This window comes from Malurus melanocephalus, unplaced genomic scaffold, assembly GCF_030028575.1.
Source record: "Malurus melanocephalus ecotype Western Australia unplaced genomic scaffold, MMel_1.1 scaffold_36, whole genome shotgun sequence".
NCBI classification, from domain to species: domain Eukaryota; kingdom Metazoa; phylum Chordata; class Aves; order Passeriformes; family Maluridae; genus Malurus; species Malurus melanocephalus.
The window spans coordinates 3,436,440-3,458,485 of NW_026623268.1; the positions used below are offsets into that span (position 1 = coordinate 3,436,440).

At 41.8% G+C, this 22,046-nt stretch overlaps 1 long non-coding RNA gene across 1 annotated transcript in view; it reads right to left on the reverse strand.

The window, feature by feature from the left end:
- The window catches only part of LOC130572497 (uncharacterized), a 198,872-nt gene that overhangs the window by 47,265 nt on the left and 129,561 nt on the right, over window positions 1-22,046 (reverse strand). Inside the window, exon 3 of the long non-coding RNA XR_008965222.1 lies at window positions 714-812. This is a non-coding gene — a long non-coding RNA (uncharacterized LOC130572497). The remainder of the gene's footprint in view (window positions 1-713; window positions 813-22,046) is intronic.

Sequence of the window (22,046 nt, forward strand, 5' to 3'; positions counted from 1 at the left end):
GTCCAAGAACATATGGGCTTAAATGTGTCAGCATCCTGCATCACTCTTATTTGAAGAACATTATTAAATTTTTGTGGGTGGAGTCCAAAATTGTAATGCCATATTAACACACAGTGGCTGTTTCTGTAATGTGTGTGTCACAGGGAGCATATGTGTAGCAGTCCAAGGAYAGCATTTAAACTTGATTTCAAGTGATTTTCTGAATTGTAATACCCTCAAAAGATGAAGTACTGATGCTGCTAGCAGGGTATTTCACAACTTTTGTCTTCACAGTTTCATCCAGTCACCTCAATTSTGACCTCTAGGATATCATGCTATTGCAGATCTGGACTCCACACAAAGCTGTTTCAACAAATYTCATTTTGCTCTCTAATGCACAGCGTGTGACTTCAGGATTGGTATTTTCAATGCTGAACCGAGTCATACGAGTGATGTATGCTACTCCAGGCAAAAAGCAAGACTWATATCAGAAGATTCTTTGCCATGCTGACTCTACCTACATTTCAGTCCCAATCTTTTCAAATTCAGTCCCAATCTTTTCGCAGGTACAGACAGATACCTTGGGAATCAGCCATGTAAACGCTCCAACTGGATACAGGGAGAAAAGTATTGCCAAAGGCTTTTGGGCTGGGACTCAACAGGTGGTTTGGCACTGAGATTTCTACCTGTTTGTGGTTTTCATCTCTGATTCAAGAAAGAAAATGAGCTTATACCTTTCAGTGCTGCATCTCAGGCAGGCTGTACGCAGAGCAAGGTTTCATTCCAACCAAATCTCTCTCTCTTGCAAAGTTGAGGAAAACTGCCAACCACTGCTGCTCTTGACATCAACACGCGATGCAGATGTCAGGAAAGGGAAAAGAAAAGGGAGAGAAGAAAAAAGAAAAATAAAACTGTAAGTTTACATACGCAAGAAACTGTACTTCATGATTACATCTGAGGAAAACAAAATAAAAAATACTGGCTGTAGTATAAGGAAAYAAGTAAACAAACCTTGGAACAGCTTAATCTAAGAGCTTGTGGGGGGTTTTTGGTTTGGGATTTTTTTTTGGTTTGGGTTTTCTTTAGTGTACTTGATACAGAGAATTTTTGTTTACATTCAATTCCAGGAGATAAAATACTTCTATATGATAAACTTAAAGGGACAAGATAAAAGAAACAAATCCATCATAGCATCAAAATGAACTACTCCATTACTCAGAGAAGAGTCTAAGCACCTTTAACAAACACCCTGAAAAGCAGCAGAAGCACTCACAACATATGCTCTTGCCTGCAAAYAGCCCAGGGTGCAAGAGGTGGGTTTCATTTTTCAGTTTTTAAARCCTTCTGCATAGGCCTAACTCTGCCTTTGTTGAAGGTAGTGTTAACACACACTGAATGCAGAAGGAACCGAATGTGGATAACTGCATACTTTGAAAAATCACACCCAATATGTTCAACTGATGCCATCGTTTCCCGAGGACAAGAGTAGGCTATGGAATACTACAAATAATAGAGAGCAGTAGTCTAAAGCAAGCTTCCCAGGACCAAGAAAACATATTTCAATACWTTTTCACAGATAATTGGGGATGTGCATCTTCAAAATAGTAGTCAAGAGCAGGTAAAGACTGTCTAGAGATGCTTACTGTGACAGAAGTCTCAATGCCTTTTCATAAAATAAGAGTTCTTCAAAGCAACTCTCAACAACCATTAAGGGAACAGTCAGTGAATCTATGCTTTTTGGATTAAAGCAAGAAAATGAAAGTCAGTGCTTCTCCACAGACACAGATGWGATGAGAACGAGTTCAATACATCAGCTAGCCATCAAAATGGGCTCACATTCACCAGCGCACAGAAAAGTGGAATCCTAATGACCAGCAAGAGCTTCACTTTGCCCCAGTAAAACCATTTCAGGAAGTTGTAGATACTAATTTGTCTACAGACTATGAGAACCACATGATGGAATTGTAKCAAATCATCTATACTAAGGTAGACTGAACTGAAGAGAAAATGGAACTACTRTATCATGATGATATAATTACTTGARGGAAAGGGGCCCCAAAATGTTCTATTCCTGAGTTTAAATAATCAGCCAAGTAAGTCTTTTTTCCTCTGTCYTTCCACAAAAATACAGTTCTCAGATAACCAAAACAGAAATTTTTCTTCAACTACCTAAAAATAAGAGGGGGTCAAAAAAGAGTAAACAGTCTTTCAGAATCAGCAGTTGGCAAATRTTTAAACTTTTCTTGGGTAAAACAGTTATGCCTCGAGAAAATTTTCATTTCAAGAGAAATAATTTCCATGGAAAAATCTTATCCTTTGTAGCTGGCCGTGGCTACAAAAGATAAGGCTATGGAGAAGGTGAAAGCCAAGGCCAGGGCACAGGGTGTAGCACAGACCCCTTGAAGGATCACAGGCACAGCGCATCCATTCGCTGTGATGTTCTTTCTGCTCCAACTTCTCTGCCTACGTAGAGCCTCCCCTCTCCAGGGCAGGAACTGTCTCTCACTGTATTTTGTGCACAGCCTACTRTAACACGTGTGTTTAATGACTTTCAGCACCACAGTAGCAACAGTGTCTTTTCCTCCTCCAGCAGCCACTTCCCAACACCAAGATGAGGAGAAGAACGTGACCTATGGCTGCAACACAAAGCTAATCAAACACTATTGTAGAGCATGGGGATGCGGGGGGATGCCTTTTCAGCACAGAACTAATCAGAGTTTATACACACAAAATCAGTAAACTATACAGTTCAGTCTTGTGATCTGCGTTCCAAGCTGCCAGAAATAAGGCAGGAAAGAGGGGTGGGGAAGGGGGAGAAGCATCTCCTGCACTCATAATGAAAGAAGAGAGATGACTGGACTAAGAGCTGATGAGGTTACAAGGCAACAGCAGTGCCATGAGTTGTTTGGGCTTAAAGCCAGATGTCTTGTATTTCCTTTGATTGTTTCTAAATAATTAATGGTATTAATTTAATCATGTGACCCACCCACCCCCCCTTTTAGTATTTGGCTCTGTGTACTAACACTAAATATAAAGGAGAAAAACGGTGCTGTCTGTAGCGTACTGAATATTGATGCTGTGTGTTTGGACTGCAGCAACAGCTGATACTCATCTCCCTGAGACTCCGTATTCCACAGCACTCACGCAGCGTTTGCACGAAGGAGATGGAGTAGTATCCTTCATCCTCCATCCATAAACCAACCCAACTATGGCATATGGACACTGCATGTTTGGAGTAGTGAAAGAGAGGGTACATCGCTCCCTCTCCGCCCACACTAAGATGAACCTGCCACTACTGCTTCACGTAACATTTTCTGGCAAGCTCCCAGTTTTCAGTCATGCTGGTTTGCTTSAAAGAAACACTCAGAGGAGACTCTGCTTGTCTTGCTGTTCGAACAAACAAAATAATCACGCATCTTGAGTTAATGGCCCAAAGCTTAATGAAGATCACAGAAAAGAGGCTGCCTGTGATGGGAGCATTCCCTTCTGACTTAGCCACATAAGCCACTGCTGTTGGCAAAAGGAAAYGGATTATGAGGATAATAAGTAACCCGGAGCTCTGGTCTAGACAAACCTTTGCTTGGTGCAGTAGCAGTAAGTGCACAAAGACAACAGCAACAACCAGAAGTAAAAATTTCCCTTCTCCACAATTTTCTACCCCAGGGCACTGGCAGCATCAGCAGGAGGACCCGTGTTTCTTTCTCATGGGAATATTTGGGTTGAGTACTAGGACCGCAGGACTCTAACAGCGGGATYCCTGAACAAAGGAAGACTCGTGAAGGCAGATCCCATATGCATGATTCTCTATATGTACTCAGTAAAAATGTCTGCCCACCCTCCTGTACACTGCAGCACACTTTCAGCTGCCCTAGTCAAGATTCCAGCCCCACCCATCTTACCCACCCTTTTTTCCTACCACATTCTTACTTATCTTGAATCCCGTGGTGCCTACCGTAGAATGAGAATCATAGAATTGTCTGAGTTGGAAGAAACTTTTAAAGGTCATCTAGCCCRACCCTCCTGCAWKGAGCAGRGACCTCTCTCTGCAACCAGATCAGCTTGCTCAGAGCTCTGTCCAACCTGACACTGAATGCTTCCAGAGGTGGGGTACCCACCACCTCTCAGAAACCTATTTCAGTGCTTTATTTACCATCAGATCTTTTTACATCTTATTACATCTATCAGATCAAGACTGGCAGGGGTGCATTCTACAGCAACAGTTCTTCAGCCAAGGGAAGTGAAAACTGAAGAATTCYCCACCAGAAAGCCTGATCCTAATCTTCAAGGACTTGACCCTGTGATCAGCTCAGCTGGTTAGAGTGCTAATAATGCCAAGAYTGTGAGGTTAATCCCTGTATGGGCTTTTCACTCAAGAGTTGGACTCGAWGATCCCTGTGGGTCCCTCTYWACTCAGAATATTGTGTAACWTCTGACTTGGCAGTCAAGACCTAGCAATCCTAAGGCATCTTCCTTCCCCACRAAATCACTACAGGTTCATAGGAAGAAGTCTGTCTCATTACATAAAGATCATATGAGAAATACACCTGAGCCCTTCAACTGGGACTGGAGCAGCACCAAAAGCAGCTTTGGCCCTGCACACTGCACAGAACATCACCTGGAGGGAGCATCAGCACTGCCAAATCACAGCACGAGGACTGCAGGCAGGGTGGCAGAGTGCCCTGGGTACCAGAGCTCAGGCTGTGGGGCTCTTCTGCAAGAAAGGAGCAGGATGAATACCACACTAGCTGTGCTTTGAAGAAAACATTTCACCCTGTACCATTAGTGCTTCTCTAACACTGTTATGGGTTATTTTTATGAATAAAATTATGGGTTCATTGCTTATGGACACATGTAAAAGGAGAAAACACTAAATCATATCAGTTAAAGCAAGATGAGGAAGAGTAACACACACAGCCAAACCTGAAGTGACTCCTTCAGTTCCTACCAGCTACCCACGGTGGAGTGGCAACTCTTAGACAAGCAAAAAGCACATCAGGAGTACCTAATGCCAGAGTCCTCCCCTTGGAAATCATTCACAGAAAATGGGCTCTGCAACTTTGAACGGGAACAAGAGGAAACTGCTTCTGGACAGGAATGATGGCACAGAAAGGACCACCCTGTTTGCAAGGCAGAAAMACTGCAAATAGACAAAAATACAGCTGAACAGTCACAGCACCTTATGAGCAGCCCCTGTACCTAACTGTGGGTTTTCAGGATTTTGGGAGGTCATGGTGGAGTGAAAAGACAGCATTTTTTCTATGGTGACAGGGATCTCTGAAAGTGTCTACGTGCCAGCCTTGGCTGAGAACGTATCTTTTGTTCCTTCTTCTGCRTTATTTCCCTTTAATGATAGCTTTGCAGTGAATCCCATTTGTGAGTCGCTCAAATAAATGCAAATTTTATCTTGTAAGCAATACCCTCCAAAATACAACTACTGCTGAAAATAAAAATCTGAAGAGCTAAAAGGCATTGGGTCTTCCCCAGTTCTCCCATCTCCCCAATGCACTGGACTGCTTGCTATTATTATATATGGGGTATCAGGCAGGGTAATTGCTATTATAGATATGTACTGTATTGAAATATATAGCCCAAGTCCCCAGGGCCCAGCATTCTAATTAGAACTACAGTTGTGCAAATAACTGATTTATTTGGCTAGCTGACCAAACTGAGAGCATGGAAAGGAAAAAAACAACCAACCAAACAAAAATCACCTATGTGTTTCATGAAATGGGTTAATTTTTTCTGTCTGTGTTCAATACATTTAGATTAAAATTGACYAAGTTACAAAACAAAAACAGAAACCTTGTTTAGAAATACAAAAACAAAATCTGGCTTTCCAAAACTTCAAATTTTCTTCTTAGCTTATTATTTTTTTATATAATTTTGGCTAACCCATATTTGAGGTGAGCAGCTTTCAGCAAAAAAAACATTTAACTCAACAGTTTTACCCAGACTGCAATCTAACAGGTGAATTGTGAATCGACCACCTCTTGATTTAATGAAAGAACGGGGAAGCAGAGGATCTGCATTCTCTTCTTGGTTTAGCCCCTGTCCTTGCACCCTATGTGAGTTATTATTTAATTTCTTTATGGTTGTCTCACTGTCCATACTTTGAGCTCTTTGGGGTTACATGCACTTTCTACAGTGTGTCTGTACAGTGCCTAAAACAACAGACTGCTCATCTCAACTGGGGCCTATATGATTTACTAAAATATAAATAGCTCCTCAACTGCAGTCAAATCTCTTTTTAATGCCAATAGTTTCACTCGCATATATTTAGCAGCCCATCATGGGAACATCAGCTTCTTTTTTAATTAATTACTTATTAATAGATGTAAAATATGAACGGACAGCAAGCCTAGATTTTTTCCTGCTTCATCAATTTCAGCACTCAAAGAAAGCATCTCGTTTACAGCTACCAGGGACCAACAGGGACATTAATGAATGAAGTCTGAAAACTGAAATCCCCTCAGCACTTCTGTACCCCCCATTACTTGGGGACAAATCCTCTCCTCCCTCCAGGGAAGGAAGACCAGCTAAATTGAAAGAGTTGGAAAAAGTGGGAAGCCTCACAGGTAACCTTCAAATTCTCTGCWCAGGGCTTTAGGCACACAATTGTCACCAGCAGGAATGGGAATGTAAGTTCAGTATCTGCAGAGAGGTGGAAACAGCCCGTGGGACTGCAARGAAAGGGTCTGCCTGCCTCTCTTCTGAGGACCCCATGCATCTCACAAGACCAACTCACCTACTGAAAGACAACTGGAGCTCAYTGGAAAAGAGACACCACAGAAACAGAAAGGGCTGCAACGCTCTGAACTCTTCAACTTCCATGAACAGCACTYGGGGCTGGGGGTGGGGAGGTTTCTCTGAGCGTACGTGGCTGTCACTGACAATAAAGTCAGTCACGTTTTTAAAACACTGGGGACAGAATTCAAATGTGCCCCATTATGTGTTGAGATTACTCCCTGGGTACAAGAGGTGCGTGGGTTACGCTAAGCTCGCGCGCTCCTGCGCTGAGATGGTGAAAGGCAGCGCCAAGCACGGGCTGAGAAGAAAGGAGCTGTGGAGCACATGGGGTGATCATTCCCAACACAGGGGCCTGATCAGGGGTGCCCCMAGTGTCCCAGAGTCCCACAACAGCTTTAACCTCACSCCAGTTTCCTCCATYCCTRGGGCTGCTGCTCGGCTCTGGCARACCCCACTGGTGTTTTAGCGGCCTCATGGTGATCCCACTCTGTCCGAGGGCAGCACGTGTGCGCCTCTGCACCACATTAAAGGAGCAATTATGAGAATTAAAAATAAATCATCCTCCCTCTGCATTGACTCTACTTATTGGCCATTGCTGCCATCTAGCCAGATGCATCTCCAGTATTCACAGAAGCCTTGAGCCTGTTTATTTTYGCACTGCTGCTCGGCCTGAAGCAGGGATAAATGCATCCCTTGTTACTCACTGCCTCTGCAGAGACATTTGTAAACTTTTGCAGGGTTTTCCTTTTTCTTCCAACAGGTGACAAAAAACTCTGTMACTGCAGGTGCTCTGGGACACAAACAGGAAAATGGAGATCAGATGCAGCTGCAGTTGGAATAAGGGAAAAATCAAGATAAAGGCAGCGGATGAGATAGCGCTAAAACAAGCAAAGAAGTGATTGAGAAATGGTAGTTAGCTATTTTTGTTGCCAACTTACTCTTACTCTTGCAAGGTAGCTCTAACACAGTAATTTTGTCTATTTTGTTATCGTGCCAAATTTTTGCAGGTGCTACCAGGGGAAGTTTGTTGAAAAAAGGGGTCTGAAGAAGAAGTTGTCAACTCAAGCCGGCACTGAAGGATGTGCTGGAAGTCACAGCTGAGGAGCACTCGCTGGTGTTACTGGACTTGCAAAATAGGAATGATAAGGAAGTGGTTTCAGAGAGCTTCTGGGATTTATTTGTCTAAGAATTTGTTCCCAAAATTCAGTCAGGAAAATGTTCACAATGYGGGGCTTACTTTGCACCCATCCCTTCATCTCCTTTTGGCATATACGGCATGAAGTAGGTGGAAATAAATAGTATTCTAAAGAGACTCAAAACCTGAAAGATTCAGCCAGAGTTTCACAGCCTGATTTCTGTCCACAATTCAGCTCTAAAAAGCTAATGCACACTTCCAGACACTGTGGCCTTTCACTTCTCTAGACAACCTGGTTTCAGAGCCATGACCAGCAACATTACAAGCAAGAGGTGAAGCATAATGGGTAAAGAGAAAATAAACATGACTGTATCATAAAATACAGCGATTGCTCTCTAGCCATTATGATCCAACCAAACAAAAGGGGGAAGGAGGATATCAATAAACATCTGTGAATTCAAATTTATTTTACTGTACTTCCCATTCCACCAGAGAAACAAAATATTGCATTTTGCTTCCCTGGTTTCTTTAACTTTAAAAAGGGAGGTTTCATGGATAATCCAGAGTAATATTCAGCWGTGTATCCAATTTATGCAGTGGGATAGGATTAAAAAAGGAACAGAAGGTCTGGATTCTGAACCTGCTGCAACAGTTTTGATTTGAATAGAACCCAAGTCTTGAAATGGCTTGTTTTCCACTTCTGGTTTGGAGCTGGTTGAAATACTGCCACAGTAGCACTTCCTGCAATATTTTAGTCCAAGATCCTCATTATTTGGAACTGAACTCTAAAGATTTTGGCACCRTGAAATCCAAACAAAACTCTGTTCCTTACTAAACTGGCCCAGAAGTCAACCCAAGCTTAATCTGGTTCTGGGTCCAAATCCAGCTTCAGCCCATTTCCATTGTTATATAGATTCATGCCATAATACCACCTCTAGCCTCAGGATTTATGATGCCTCCTCACAGGATGCATATTTGTGTGTAAATACATAAATCACATCAGATAAACAAAGCAGACATGCCAGAAAACAGGAGGGGAGAGAAGAGGAGAGATACCTACCAAGCAGTTTGTCTCTAAAGTGTTGCCAGTTGTGAGAGGACTCGTGGTGCTAATATCCCCTCGCTCAGACTCTTACAGACAYGCTAAGAGCGTGATGGCTGGCAGGCAGTGCATTTAAGTGCTGTTACTGAGGCCCCCAAATATTGACAGAGTGCCAGACTCTGAGAAACTATTGATGTATGCAGCCGGCCGCTGCTCCAGACACCTCTCAGACAGAGTCTTTAAATGTCACAGATTAATGAATTTTCATGAAACGCAGAATGAGAGAAAGAATTAAAAGGAAAAAAAAATATCCCATAGCAGCAACATGAAAGCATCTTTTATCCCTACACAAAATTCTGCCCTCAAGCCTCAAGATTCCTAATAGATTATAACAGATTGTAAGTCGGCGTGAGATACGAGATGGAGGAGGTTAGACCCTGTGGATCACGCAGAGCATCCTCAAACAAAGCCAATATGAGAGATGCTCATTTAAAAAAAAAAACAATGAGAGTCAAGGACCACTCAGACCTCCATTTCATTTTAACTTAAACCACAAGTTACAAAGCTGAAGGAGTTGGTTAAATATTCTTTTATCTGAGATACATATGGGGCCAAATTGCAAAATTCAGCTGTTGACTTTGAACAACCCTAACTTTGGAGACATTGAGATAGACAGATGTATTTGGATCCTCTCTTAGTATTTGATCTTGTGCTTGATCTTACTCGAGAAATTGCCCAAGTTATGATAGAACATTTTTATGCCATCAGATAAACCAAGTATGCTGATTATTTCCCTTTTTTCATTTATATCAGGAACTCAAATATGTATGCAAGAACTTCAAATATCATTAAAATGTAATAATGCAAAATGCAGTTGGAGTGTAAATGACAAATCTATGCATAACACATCACTTAAAGAGGAAGGAAGTGAAGGGATGATGCAGATGATGTATGCAGAGGTAAAAATGGGTCATTTATACCCAACCACGTTAAAAATTCAGCTTCACTGAGTCCCTCTGCACAGAGCCACCTGTAAGTGGGGCTCCATGAGCTATTTTCTCCCTCATTCCCACAGGCAGGGCTCTACTGCCCCTACTGCCCCTGTGCTATCCTGGCAGGATTTGTCCTCAATGCAACAGCAGCAAGTGTGGTGAGCACCAACACCCCCAGCTCCTTGTGGGCTGCCTCCTTCCCCTGGAAAACGCAGCTATTTGACACCAGGGACTGCAAAATGGGACCTGGTGCCACCACGACAGCCAGGCCTTGCTGCAGGAAAACGCAGGGAACTGAGAGCACCCTGACAAGAAAAGGGAGTGCTCTAAGAAAACCCAAGGAGCAAGACCCTGTGGTTTTCCACTCTGTTGGAACAAGTCAAGAGGAGGGCCATGAGGATGCTCAGAGGGCTGRAGCACTTCTGTGATAGCAGACTGAGAGAGCTGGGCTTCTTCAGCCCAGAGAGGAGGAAGCTCTTGGGAGACCTTAGAGCAGCCTTCTGGTACCTAAATGGGGCTGACAAAAAAGCTGGTGAAGGACTTTTTATAAAGGCATAAAGTGATAGGACAAAGGCCAATGGCCTTAAACCGAGAGAGCATAGATTTAATTGGATATAGGGAAGAATTCTCTATGATGAAACCAGTAAGGCACTGGCACAATTTGCCCAGAGATGTTGTGGATACTCCACTCCTGAAAGTGCTCAAGACCAGACTCAATGGGGCTYTGAGCAACCTGGYCCAGTAGASAGTGTCCYTGYTCACGGCAGGAGYRTTGGAATTAGATGATCTAAAGACCTCTTCAAACCCAAACCATTCTATGATTATTGCTGCAGAAAGATCAAAAAYTCTTCACTGAAAACTGTCTTCCTAAGCTCCCTCTGTCTCTGGCCACATGAGGCTTCGCTCTCCACAGCATCTACAAAACCTTACTATGAGAACAGGGACTAACATGTGCCGTATTCAAGAGGTGCCTGTTTTCCTATCATTTTATCAGTCAGATTATTTGTGGAAAACTTTGCCAGAGCAAAAAAAAAAACCCCAATATTTCTTTTTTGACAAACAAAGCTACTTTTCTGTGTGTGAAGCCAAGCAGAAACAACTGCAAGGACTTTGATGGAACCTCCAGCTCCTGATGACAGAGGATTCTTTGGTTTTCCAAAGCCAACACACTGCTGTAGATTGGCACACCTGGCAATTAACTGTCTCAGGGACTAGGTCAGCTATTTGTGTCACCTGCTGGTGGCACCACCCAAAGCATGTCCTCCTTCCCACCACAGCTCCCACAAGTTGCAGCAGGGTCTCCAGCACCATTACCCATTAYCTGCTGCTCTACAAATGATCTGGATGAAGCAGCAAGTAGCCATGCTTTGCCAATAGCCAGAGAGAAGACAGAGCACATGTGTGTGTAGGAGGGGATGACACAAATGACTTACTAAATAAGGAGAAGGCAAAATGTCAAAGACTTTCTATTCTGAGAACAATTTCTATACAAACAACAAAGCAAAAGAAAATCAATATGAMTTTTTACACAGAGAACTACTTTACACATAATTGTAAACTTACTTCAAAACACTCAGTACTTTTTCTTCAGAACTTTTAAAGAGCCTGTCTAACATTACTGCCTATTCTGGCCTGTTATTTCTCCTCACATAGCCCTTTTCCTTTCTCCTTTCTTCCCTTCTCTCTTGAGGAGCTATCACAAAATACTTACCCAGCTTTTCATTCAGTCCAGTATCACATCTTCAGCAAAGGCCAGCACTGACTGAACTGAAGGAAGTTGTAAAAAACCTCAGTATTCCCTGTTACAAAACCCTTCATATACCTCAGCAGGGATCAGATTCAATCTGAAGAATGAAGGTGAGCTTTTTTTGTTGTTTGGGATRATCCCTGAAGCACACAGAGAGGCTCAGGTGCCCAAGCTATGAAGCTGCCCCTCACAAAGGCTGATTACCCAGACTTTCTGCAATGCAGACACAGTGATGCCCCTCGGGCTGACTTCATGCCTTGAATATGTGCGAGGGCACAGCAGGCTCCTTTCAGAGCTTGCCTGACACACCTCTTTCCAGGAGGGTATGTATCCCTTGGAAATGCAAACATTGCCTCCAGGACTCCTCCAGGACTGCCTCACACAGTAGGCAGTAAMAAAACTTCCTTGGGAGATTTGTCTCCTCTGGAGGAGCAGAAAAAGGAAACTAAAATTTGTAAAAGTTAGGAAAACCAAGTGAATATGTTGGGAAGGAAGCAAGCTGGGCAATTTTCTAACTCACTGCAAAGCTGGGACACTTTGGTTTTCTCAACAAACCTCTGGCATTTCAGCTAAATAAAGGGACATAATAAGGAGACACAACAAAGTCTTATGACTTGCCCAAACTTTTGCAACAGCCTTTTYCTGTCTTCTTTTGCAAATACTATAATACCTAATATGCCTTGTCCCTGTGCCCTTTACATGCCAACATTTGAACAGCCATTCCAGTTCCATGAACTTTGCACCATCTCAAAGAATGGGACAGCAGAGGTGGGCAAAAATTTAGAAGAACTGGAAGTATTAATGATTGGACAAAATTTATCTTAGAACAGAAAAAAGAAGAATACAATATGCACAGAAAATAGCAATTGCAAAGTAATGAATAGGAACAAATGTGTTACAGAATTAAAATTATTTGGTCTTAAGGAGATCTTGGGAGTTTGTAAGTTCAACCTCCCTTACCATATTCAGGATAGTACCACAGGCCACCTTCCTTTGTCTCACCCCGTCTTTGATTGTCACCAGAAACTTTCCATCAATTAGTTAATTTCTTGTAGTAATATCTGATTTTCTATCTTCTTTTTCTTTCCTTTCCTCCGTGTGCATGCCTGTGCATACATCACAGATCACAACCAGCTTACACCCCCCTCCTTGTTAAAAGTCCCACCTCCTCTGCTGACTTACTGCACTCTTAATCAAAAGGGCAGGAGGAAGCCGCCAGGATTCATTCTTCCCCCTCTCTCCTCCTCTCTCCCTCCCTTTTTTCAAATGGCACAAATGTCAAACTTTCTAAAAGGATGTTTGGCATAGCTGAGTTCAGTCATGTAACGTACAAAGTCGGCATGATCAAAAGGTTGCAGGGCTGCCCACTGCTAAAGAAGAGAGGGAAAAAAGGAAACGGGGATCTTTTCTAAAGTGTGAAAGAATGCATGAGACAACTGTTGCCACTGGAAACACCATGTCTATTACCAGCAGCGGTGGGTCTCAAACACGAAAACCGAGGTCCAGAGTCCAGATTCTCTGAAAAACAGGGCTGCTCTGATCTCATTTTCCACCCGTGAAGAAACATCACACATACAACTATGGAACTAAGGACTTTTTTTTTTTTTTTTCCCTATGTGCTTTGCATCATTATATGGAAAATAACCGAATCTRTGTGGAAATAACAGCAGTTAGTTTTGTAGTCAAAGCAGCTGAAACTAATCAGATGGAACACAGATTCACATATCAAAAAATACATTGTCTCTCTCGTATTTTTCTACTGCTACCTTTCACCACAGTATTTTCATTCTTATTCTACCCACTGCTGAAAAGGAAGGAAAATTATTCCTCCCTTCTACATCTCTAAGATTGTTATGATTTCGTAAGGCAACTGGTTTGCAATTGTAGAGCACTTCACAATTGCATGCTCGAATCTTCCTCTACATTTCTGATGCAACTCTTCTGGTTTTATTCATCTGTTTATTTGCGCCACTTTGCTGAACCCTTGTGAAAACGTTTGCATCTCCTCACCCAAAAACAACATTAGAGAGAGGTCCAGTTATGCCACCAACTACTGCTAAACATCTGCACCACAGTGGCATGAAAACTGGTGGTCAGAACACTYGGCATGAACAATCCCTCCATGAGCTCAGACAAAATTTCCTTGCCAGAAGATAACCCCCAAACTGTAGCTGAAAAAGCTCATCGTCAATATCCATTTAATAGAAAAATCTTAATTATAGATAGCTTTCAGTCCCAGAACAGTAGACGGGAACTTGAGATTAATTCCCCCTATGACAAAGTATGTGAACAATAACCAGAACTTGTAATCAATACCCAGAGGAGAGAGCATCCAAATTGTAACGGGGATTTGGGATTCATTCCCAGAGGGYGTAATATATGATCTGGAACAGGTAGACTGGGATTAATTTTTGATTATGAAATATTTGAACAGCAATTKTCAACTTTTAATGAACAGAGGATGTGGACACCACAATTAATATAATTTCTAAGTCTCTCCATCATATTTCAGGAGACACATGACAGATCATGAACAGCTGCTCGGGTCATACACAAGTTAATGTGGGAATGCCACCTAAAGGAATGTGAACTAGGATGGGACTCTGGAGAAAGGCAGGCGAAGACCAGAGTTTCACTTTCCCCATTTCTAATAAAACTCGCTTATTGCAAATCTCCGTTAGAAATAATTATTCCATGTTTGCTGATTTTACATGGATAATTGTAAGTCAGAAAACATGAATATGGGAACATGGCTTTTATCTTACATTGGGTGAAAATACACAGGTGTTCACAGGAGAAACAGTTCACACTCTGCAGGAAAATTTCAGAATAGGAGTGTACAAGGTAAAATATATAGAACCTCACATTATCTTGGGGGGAGAATACAACCCAAATTTGTGAAGTTCCTTAGAATATAATAAAGCAGCTAATTGTTTGCCTAGAATGAAGATAACGAGTGAGCTGTGAATCTTAGCCTTTTCTGTTCATTTCGACAAAATAATTTCCTTCATGTTTTCCTCACAGGCCAATGAGTAATTTTAATCATTATGAGCCACATCTGTAGCCCATGTAAGACAAGACAAATTTTGTCTATCTGCATATCTTGCCATTTATGAATGACTGGAACAAAGTGATTTTTCAGAACATGGGTTGATTGTCACAGGGCTAAGAAAACTTAGCCTCCATTTCCAGCATTCCGTATGCTCAGCTGGAAGGAAAATATCCAGCAGGAAAACGTCTTGCCCAGAAACAACTGATGGTAGTTGCTACAGAAGCAGGAATAAAGATGAGGTGAATCAAAATCCTGTTTCAGCTCAACATATACTTTATTCCTAATTTATCTTTTCAACCTTGTAAAGCATTTTAAAAGATGCTCTGAATTTCTGAAATTGAAGATATACCTCTTCCATTTTATGCCTGCTGTGTTAAACTTTTGGCTCTTTCACTGAAAAGGGATGAAACAACTGGGGTTCTCTGTGGGGCCACTYCTCACCTCTCCTCTCAAGCTCTCAGACCCACATCTGCCCAAGGATCATTCCCTAAGTCTCCAAAATTATATATAAGTATGCTGTCTCTGCCAGACCCTATTAATCATAAACTTSTCATTTCATTTCAGTATTAAACTCATCTTGTTCAAATCTCTAATTTTCCACACTGACAGAGAAGTCCTCTATACATCATTCAGTTCTATTTCCTAGATACGTTCAGAATTACAAAATTCATTCAAGCCCATCTGATCTCTTCTCACTAAACCTTCTGCCTTGCACTGACAGAGAAGAATTAGCCTTCCTCCTGTCAGGTATACATCTTTTCCCCACAAAAGTATGTGAAAACATCCAAATGYAGCCAATGACTCAGCTTGCCCTTGTACTTGTGTCTTTGCTCTACAGAGCAGTCAATTTTGTGGAGCAGCAAGTCCCATTGATATAATATTATACAGAGTACTAATATTGAGGTAAAAACAGTAGAAGTAAAGTAAAAACAGCTGTAGCTGCACAGCAGGGTACCACACACCGAAAGCAGTGATGGGGATGAAGGGGCACTATCAGCATCCTCGTTCCAGTGGAAGCAGGAAATCTCACCATGAAGTCATGCTACAGTGTCACTGCTGAGCCTAATACATCACAGGTCATTTAAAGTCRTTAAATAGTAAAATTTGCCAGCTACAATCTTCCTCAGTGATCCTATCTAATGTTAAACCCAGGTGCAGATTCTAGGGTTGGGAAGAAAAACCATGTCAGATAATTTCTGCTCTTTCCCTGCTGCAGCAATGCCATCCATCTCATTTCTAATGCAGTGCCACAACTTCCCTCCAGTTTTACAAAGACACTACAGCACTAGGCCTGCAAAATAAACCATGATATTGCTCTACAGCAAACAGGAGATGGGACTAGAAGAGCACTCAAGCCTCTCTCTGTGTTTTTTGTTTTGTTTTGTTTGTTTTTTTTGTTGAGCCAGACATTCAGTGGAAACCATTATGCCTTTCCCAGAAGATACATGCACCAGTAAGTTCGGTGCATCAGAGCAGGGACCAGCTCCTGTTCTCCTCTGGGGCTGGGTATCATCACTCTGAGAGGCTCTGGCTCCCAACAGCAACTTTCAACCCACAACATGACTGGGGACCTGCAGAGTCCTCCACTCACAGGCTGCAGCAGCCCATCTGGTGAGTTAATCAAAGCAGCCATGGCAGGAAATCAGATGGGCTCCATGAGGACACCGTGTTACATTAGTCACCTCACCAATTTCTGCCTCAGTATCCCCAAGTGTGAATTAGTTTTTGGCACCTACAAGTTAAGAGGGCAGCAGMTTTAGAAGAACTGTATGTTAGTCAGACAGATCGATACTTCATTTTAAGGAACAGTTTCTATTCTACTATACTTTTGCTGATTTGAAAGAAAACAGACTGTTGCAGTATTTTTTGACTAAAAACCTGTAGAAGAAATCGTTACAGTCTTTTACAACCAGAATCTGGAAGGGTGTCCCATTGTAATATTTTCAAAGAGAAGTTGTGCATGCAGTATGTATGTGCATATGGTGTTTATGAATTGTTTTTTAACTTTAGATATTTTATTCATTTTTCCACATGGTACAAGTAGAACACACATCTTTGTTGGACAGACACCAACACAGTAACATAGCTTTAGATTTCAGGCACTCAAGACTCAGTGGGACAATAGGCTACTCTATCTTCATGCCAGGACATCACGTCCAGAAATTAGGATGCATGCCATCAGGCAGTTAATATCTCACTGAAGATACTCAGCCCTCAATACATTCAGTTACACTAAATGAAGGAAACTGTAACCACTTCCAGTTATTTCGTACAGAGATAAGGACCATGAGAACTTTGTGTCTTGGCATCAAACATCCTATTTTGATTTCGCTGTACTGTGGGATCTGCTGTTATCCACAGTTTGTGGACTTCTTTTTTTTTCTCACTTGGAGCCTGCACACAGCCAGCATAGTAACTTCAGTCATAACAATGTTCAGAAGTCCCWGGAGCAGAGGGAAGTGGGTAAGGAATGGCACAAAAAGAGCAGGCTAGAGCTTCTCAGGACAGCAGCAAAAAGGCCACAGATGCTGCTGATACCTGCATCTCTACCCCCAGTGCCAACAACGTGGAGTTCAACACTAACTTGTGCTGTTTGCACTGTATGCATGTGTGGAGAACACTGAAAGCATGTTCTCCAGGATAATTCTCCAGGACTCTGCCTATCCAGACTCACTAGTGCTCCAAGTCAGATGAAATGCAATGCAGACTGCCATGTCTGATAGCTATATAAACTTTGTTTATTTAATTTCAAAGCTGCTGTTTCACTTAAGCTGTACCACGGTCTCAGGAAACACAAGATGGTGGCATTTAAGAAGTAGAGGCAATGATTTAATTGCTTTTCCAGGAAAAAAAAGAGGTTGAAAAGCAAAATAAAGTTTGCTTTATAAAGAATGGAAATACTAATATTATAACTGAGCACTTTTTGTAATTTAACATTTTGAACCATCATTCTGTTAAATGAAATGTAAGAAGGGACAAACCAGCTCAGAGAAAATACATAAATATTAATTCTGTTCCCACTGGTAATTTAATACTTATCTTGTACCCCAAGGTCTTGAAAACAGTGAGTACAAAAAGTTGTTCTTTCTCACTATCTGGAAAAAAGATGAGGATAAGGGAAATGACACATTTACATGAACTTGAGACGCATTGGTTTTCAGATAGGCAAACTAAAATGCCTATGCTGGGTATCTATGGCGCACAAAACCAATGATCTTTATCCACTGTCCTACTGAAAGTTTCTTCCCATGCCTGGCTTAAATTTGAGGTTTCTTGACAAGCTCTAATGAATTGTTAACCTCGCTTTCCTGATAAAAAGCAAATGCTCCCTAACTTCATTCTTTTATTGAAAAGAGTCCATATGGAGGAGATATACGAACTTCTGTCAATGCGACTGCTGCCTGCGCAGTATTTAAATGCTAAAATAAAAAAGAGGATTTTTTTTTTTTTTTTTTCTGTTCAGGCACAGCAGGTCTCATCACAGGGAAGGTCAGCTCTGCTCTCCTGGGCACAGACCTGGGGCAGTGCCAAGATCTCTCCCCTCACCAGGGCTGCCCTGGGGCTGCAGACAGCGATTCCAGCCAGGCAGGGAATAAACAGGAGATGTAGCCCTGTGGATCACAGGTGGCACAGAACACTTATCCTCACAAGCGCCAGGGTGCATGTCTACAGCTTAGGAGTGGGAAAGGTCAGCTATGTCAGCTATGATGGCAACAAGCAGCCTCACTAGCAGGCACGGCTGTATTCACCTCTCGCTGCTGGAGCAGAGCACCAGCTACCCCCAGGTATCTCCCACCTTGGCTCAGGGCTCCCTCTCCTTCCCAGCCTGCTGGGAACACACTGACAGAGAGGGTGGCCACTATTTTGGAAATGCTCTCTTCTGAAGCCACTGAAGAGATTTATTATTTATAGGCAGAGGGCTGAAAACATGAAGTCCATACATGGGGGCCCGTGGGGGGAGGGCCAGTTGCTGCCAGGCAGTAATTTCACTCTGAAGTTCCTATGACTTAAATAGCCACTTGAGCTCTGCTCTCGCAGTTTATGATGTCAATAGAACCCCTAAATGAAATTACAGCCTTCTGATACGCAGCGGGGTAGCTTTTCTTCACTGTGTAATATACACGGCCAGAAGAAATTGCACTATACACAGAGTTTCACTAAAGCAGAGTTTATCAKAAGAATGTTCCCACTAAAATATGATTAGGCTTCTTGTTTGCCGGATAACKCTTCTAATGAATCAGGGTACGCGTGATAGTCATGTTTTGTGAACGCAGACACATACCCTGAGGTGAACTGGGCACTCCACCACCTCAAAGCACCAGCTATTTCATTTCCACCRTAATTTGCACCTGCTTTGTTTTGCCAGCAGCACAGACCCATGCTAGCTCTGGAACTCGYCTCGGTTCCAGAAACTTGAAGCTTGCAAAGATGAAAAAACAAGTAAGGCAGCRATGGGGGGATCTACATGCTGTATTTACAGGCACTTTTTTTTTTTTAAGCACGCCTGAGCCTGGTTAAACCGGTMAGTAGCCCTGGGAGAGCAGGGAAAAAAATCCCTCTTTTCAGATGGGTAAGTGAGAAATAAACAYGGGTAAAGATCACAATGATGCATCTGGCATACAGATTCAGCTCTCCTACAGCCTATTCTATTTCTCACCATTCTCATTATGTTACCCATACATTCCCCTTCTCTGCTCAGGACAGGAAGAAAACCCCTTCATCTTACCGTTCATGAACCTTGCTATTTCTTTATCCTTGAGCTGAGGACTGACTGCAGCTGATAATTACAGATCTGTGGTTAGTGGCTGCTTTACTTCAGTAACTTTCAATCCCTTTTACTTTCCTAACTTTCCTCATCATATGACTTAATTCAAAATCAAGTTTCACTTTCTTTTCTGAATTCCAGGAAGGCAAATTAGTGCTGTTTCAATGTTGTAACCCAGGAAAACAACCTCTTGTTCAACTTTGGAAAAGAGAGGCTTACAATATAAAATAAGAAAACAAATTCAGAATACCTTAAAACGGGAAATGTACTCAAAACAAGGCAGTTGCTTTTATGTACTTTTATTGCAAAAATTGTCTCTGGGTACTGCTTAAATTTTTGTGCTTCTGAAGCATCCAATACCTATGAATCTGCCTACCTTTATCATTGCATCTTTTTCTGTGCTTTGTTCTTGTCTGATGCAGTTAACACAGAACAACAAGTATATCACGTCAAACAACTTTTGTGCAGAAAACACTAGTTCTCATTCTACTATACAAACACATATTCTCTTCCCCAAAAGCATAAACCGGTGGTTTGAACATGAGTGAAATTATACCATTTTCTTCTTGCTTACATCAGGCAAAGGAAGATAACTTTCCCACTTTATCTACGGGTAAAAGAGAGAWATTTAACTTGGCAGTGCATGCAGAGCACTTTGAGATTACTAGTTGGAAGGGATGCTGTCACTAAAATGGCTACTGCTAGAACCAAACAGTGCATGTATAAAAGAATGACTGTATGTATTAATTTTCTTTTTTTTTAAAAGCAACTATGATAAACTATTACACAGTAGACAAAGAAGCTACTGCTAATGAGACAATTTATCATCTTACCATCCTAAAATGTTTAAACAGACGATTGGAATATGATTTGAAATTGCAGATTTTCACCCTAATGATTTTAGACCATAGACAAACCATTATAACCTTGGCCTACAGTCAATAAGCAGCTTATACCATAATAAGAAAGACTGACGAATTTTTCCACGTTGTTATAAATAAACACCAGCAAAGACAAGTTCCTTTGCTACCAGAGAGACTTTGAGAATAAATAAATTAATGAAATAATTTAAACATYGAGATGTTTAGAGCACACAGAGACTCCCAAAAAAGAGATTAAAGATTGTTTTTTCTTCTTGGTGAAAGATGCCAGAGTGACAGTCCTTGACTTCAGTATATCCAGAGAACAAGTGTTATACAGGCAGAAGTTTGAAGTTTCAGACATTTAGCACTGTGCTTTGAGAACTTTCCATTTCAGAAGTACTTATGTCTTTCAGACTTACACTGCCTGGAGGGAGAAAGTAAATCAGAGATAAGCTTCAAAGATCAGACCCAAAAGTGTGTGTGGGCGTTCAGTATAGCCCATTCAGAGAAGAGAAGAAAAAAAATCCATTATGTTTCTATCTGTGATGTGAACTGCCTGAAAGTTTGGGATGTTCTGATCTGTCAGCTGCTTTGAGTACACTGCAGAAAGGTGATGCAACAGCCAAGTTGGGATCTTAACATCAATTTAGTCAAAAGCTGGGACCATTTGGATTGAGGCTTTGATGTATGTAAAGGTTATTTCTATGTGTGTGTAAGACTCTTTACTGAAGGGATCAGCCAACTTAATTGCGGGTTTTGTTGAGAGCTGGTGATTTAGTTTAGGTTCAGAGAGAGGTCTGCAGCACCAGGGAATGAAGAGAAACAGCTAAYCCTTGCTGCTCAGCACTGAAAAACGTCTGCGGTCAACTCAGGGGTTTGAATATGAAAAAAAATAGGAGTTCACAGTTCTTTACGGTTCTAATGCAAAACCAGATGGAACTCCGAGGTTTTGTCCGTCTTCCACGCAAAGTTTTCAGGCTCAGTCAAACTTCAGGTTGAAATTGAAGCAGGGGGAGGGACTGACAACCCCACATGGATTGAAACCAACAAAAATATTTGGAAAAATTGCCAGGGAGTAAAGCCACCAAATCTTACATGACTTTACTTATTGGTTRTAAGAAATAGCAAGTACTTTAATATGGGTTGGACGTGACTTGACACTGAGCTCAGTTCTGAAGTCCATGTCAAAGCCTCTGACAACTTCAGCGAAAGACTGCTCAGCACCAGCCTTTATGTGCCACTCTCAGGACTCAGACTGGGCACAAAACCAGGGAAAAGGTGACTGGGCTTCTCAGTGTGTCTCAGTGTAGTAGAAGAGGGGCTGCCTCCCTGGGTGTCACAGAGACAAGCTTGCTGATACACCTGCTGAAAAATGCCACTCAAAAGCAAGACAAGGGTGAGAAGAATGCTGCCTAGTTAATATCCTGTGTGAGATATGTTGGTTCCATTAAAGATCTTGGTCTTTTGCCAGGGACATGTTTCAAAGAACAGGATAATAACTSAAAATACAAATATTTTGACTGCTACCCTCTGTTTTTTATATGYCTACTTTGTTAAAAGTAGAAAATGTTAGTCAAGAAATGATTCATTTCTTCAAGTCAGATAATATGGAAGATGATGAAGGATGAATGGAACAGCCCACGCATTGCCCTGGCCTTCTTAAGCACTACAGCAGAAAAATATTAACAGAAGTGATATGTTCAGCAGGGCAGGAGAGGACAAAA